Genomic DNA, 3,865 nt, shown 5'->3' on the forward strand with positions numbered 1-3,865 from the left:
ATTATATATATATATATAAATATATATATATATATATTATATATACATATACATATAGCCTACATATATATTTATTATTATTATTAATAAATATCATTTTAGATAAACTATTCATGTTTAACATAATAATATAAGACAGCTCTACCATTTTATTACAACAGTGAAAGTTAAACCTCTGCTGACATCAAAGAAAACCAAATCAAATTGTTATTCTTTCTTCATACAGTAATTTATAGTACGGTTCATTGATTTTCAAACCTTTCCTGACGTCTGGTGGCAGCATTGTAACTCCTGCTGTATTGGTCTGTGCTTTGAATCATTTACCAAATCCATTCTATTTAAAGCGTTCTTATACCAGCCGTTTCAACCCCCGTAATATTTCAAAAAAGGGCTACCGGTACATTGCCAGTCCACATCCCTTATACCGCACGGTTCCCATGACAACATGGATTTTCGAAACGGTATGCCAGTTGATTGGCAATAAGTCTTCATCATCGCTTCAGGATCTTGCAAAAAGTCATCAACATCAATAATAAGAGTAGGTTTCTTGAGATTATCTTTAATGTGGACATAAAGCTTCCAGAGGTCCACAAAATATAATGGAGATGCCGGTAGGTACGTTTGAATTTCCTGACCGAAGTAAGATCTCTTGATCCATGATGTGTTATTCTGTTGACGTAGTGCTGACATGATACTTTTGTTGGATTACGGATCAAAAAAGTGTGAAAGTATCCGTCAGGAATATTTTCAAACTTCCCATGCAATGCAGAAGCAATTCCTTTAAAAAAATGACCCCCTTGAATGGTATTTCTTGTTCAAGCAAGGCTTTCACATAGTCATATGTATAGTAAGGAGCAAGACTAAATGGTCGTCTAATAATTCTTTCAGGTCCAAAATGATAAGCGGCTGTAAAGTTCTCGTGGAAAACTACGTAATCATCGAGTGTATTAATCGAACGCATAAACGCAGTAGACATACATCGAGGTGCTGACCAGAGAAGAACGCGTCGTGCTGCTGTCGATTAAGAAGCCATGGCAGTAAAGTATACCGACCGTTACAGTATTTATTTCAGCATATTGAAACAGTAAAGCGTGCCAGGAAATCAGTCTGGGATAAAATCAGTCCGCCGGACCGATTTTACCTTTATCTACCAAATGCAGTTCGCATAGGCCAGAATCTGTGGGGCATATCAGTAATTAAAAACTCGTATATTTCTACCTTTATTCCTATTTATTTTCAATAATAATTATATTAAACGATAGAATAGGAGCCAAAGTATAGTCCGGTGGATTTTACCCCTATTTTGCATAAGTACATTCACGTAAATTTGACCTAGGGCCTACGTGGTATGCATGAACTTTTATTAATGATAACAAGTGCTCCCAATATAAGATAATACAAAATCGGAAATAAGCTGGAAACACCACATGATTGAAAAGAATTTAAAGATAAAATTACTATACCGTTTACTAACTAGATAAGAAGCCTGTTCTGATGTAAACGAATCTTGGAGTCAATGAAATCCATTGTACCTTCTGTAGCATCAGAAGCAATTTGTTACAAGAAAATAAAAAATAAACGTAAGATATGGTTTGACGTTTAATTAAAAAATATTGAAGACATAGTTAAAGAACACCAGCATGCATGTAGGACACATCGCCAATATTTAAAAAGAAACAAACAGGCTGATTTTGAAAAAAAGAATACCAAACTAAATGAATGGAAAACAATAATAATTAAGAAGAAAGTAATGCAAAACAGTGTAGAAAATTGTTCTAGTAGGCCTATAATGAAAATGGGTGGACCACAATTTAAAGAATTTTGGACTGAATTAATGGGTAAAAAAGAAACAAAAAAGTAGATTCTATTATTATTCCTACTTTAGCAATATTAAAAGATGTGTTCTAAAATGTATGAAACTTTAGTAATATTGGGAATGTAATAATAAATTATATATATAATTATATATATACCTGTATATATACATATATCCAAGCTGTAAACCAAGCTGTACCCGCATGCGCCAAACCACTCCCACGTATGACGAGTATGGTTCCGTGTGTCATACATGGAGTTAAATAGGGAACTGATGGTGAGGCGCATAAGAGGTTGGCTGAGTGGGGGCGGGGGACCGCGAGGTTCGAGCTTGATTATTAAGTCAGGGGGAGCTAGGCTCGTAAACTGAAAGTTGATACGATGTGATTTTTAACTACTTGAGCGTTATTTTTGTATAATGAGCGAGAGAGTTTTTTTTTGGTGGGGGGGGGGGGGGGGGGGCAGGGGCAGGGTCGCCCGTCGGGGAGAGCTTCCCCCCCCCCCATCGGGGAGAAAAAGCACAATTCGTCGGGGAGAAAAAAAAATGATATGTATTTTCTACATATGAATAGACTCTAAAATCGATTAAATGAGCCTAATTTGGAACCCTTAAATTGTAGCTTTCATCGGGGAAATGTGACCCCTTGTCAGGGCATATCGCCCTCCACACCCCCCCCCCCGTCGGAGGGCCTGTATGGGGGTGTAGGTATACGTAAAAACATTAGAAACCATTACTGGACCACAAATCCCTCTAAACTATGTTTACGTACAAAGAAACGTACACACCCGCAGGGTTCTGGTTATATTCATCAATTAAATGTATCTTGTTCTTCTTCCATTCATTTGACCAGCTATCAACATTGAAATCCCTTTCATATCTGATCTGAAAGGATCGAACTTTATAAACGTTTGATACAAAGTGATCTATATTATGCTTATTTCTAAGCCTTAAATCATAGTGATGTAGCCCAGTGCGTCAGAAAACATACGTCAGGGATTCGAAATTGACCGATCTGTAAAACTGCAACAAAGTCTCCCTCTCACGAAGTGACATTACTCCATATTTCACATTAATTGAGGCAAAATATTGATTTTACTGTCGACATATTTTACTCTGGATTTTTAGCTGTTTTGAACACGCTGCATTGTTTTACACAGTCACTTAGATTCCTGTGATTTGACTATTATAAAGTCATCCTCATCTTTCAGGTCATTGGAAATAATATAACCCAGGTAAGGAACGGAATCGACATAGTCTATTTTCTTACCTACGATAAGTGTATTGGGCACCGGACTGTTTCCTTGTTTGGGGCATAACACGTTCTGTTCGGCATATTGTTGACATAATATATTATTAGTGTGTAACTTGCATTAACAAATATACATATGCATGTATCAATTGAGTGATTCTCTTTGAAAGCAAACTGATATATCATTAGATTGCAAAGTATCACCGCTGTCTCTTATACACATCTAGATGTGTATAAGAGACAGATATTAGTATACTAATAATCAATTTATGTATTCTTAGTAACGTGCAGTATGCACGGTAGAGTATTCATTTTTTTCAAATATAAACAACTTTGCGCCAGTTATATAATGTGTACTTATTGCTGAAGTATCATAGTATGAAAATAATGCTTTCCAACAGCATAACAAAACATGTCATTGTATTCTGCTGATTTATTTAAAAAGTTATACAGTTGTACGTTGTATCATCTCATTTATTCGAATAAACGCCCCGGGGCCTTTAATTGTTGAGACGGGTTTTTGAGGGGCGTTTATTCGAGGGAAGCGTTATTTTTGTTGGTGTAAAATTGATATGTATATACTCACATAAACGTCAGTTTAATTTTACTGTATATGTCCAACACATAATTACCGTCAACTATTGTGTGATCATAAATACTGATCCCAACCAGTTTAAAAAAAGGAAATTTTAGTAGAGTAAGAACATTAATAGAATGTGTTGAGAATGATGTCTGTCTCTTATACCCATCTATTATCCCACTTAATTTGTAGAAAATGACATGAAAAGAACCACTTAGGT

At 35.6% G+C, this 3,865-nt stretch overlaps 1 pseudogene; it reads right to left on the reverse strand.

Moving 5' to 3' along the window:
• Nucleotides 1–363: 363 nt before the first annotated feature.
• On the reverse strand, nt 364–1,694 carry LOC117119181 (annotated as a pseudogene).
• Between the last annotated feature and the right edge of the window lie 2,171 nt (nt 1,695–3,865).

Source organism: Anneissia japonica, unplaced genomic scaffold (genome assembly GCF_011630105.1).
Source record: "Anneissia japonica isolate Jap-2015-1 unplaced genomic scaffold, ASM1163010v1 scaffold287863_len737641_cov155, whole genome shotgun sequence".
NCBI lineage: Eukaryota > Metazoa > Echinodermata > Crinoidea > Comatulida > Comatulidae > Anneissia > Anneissia japonica.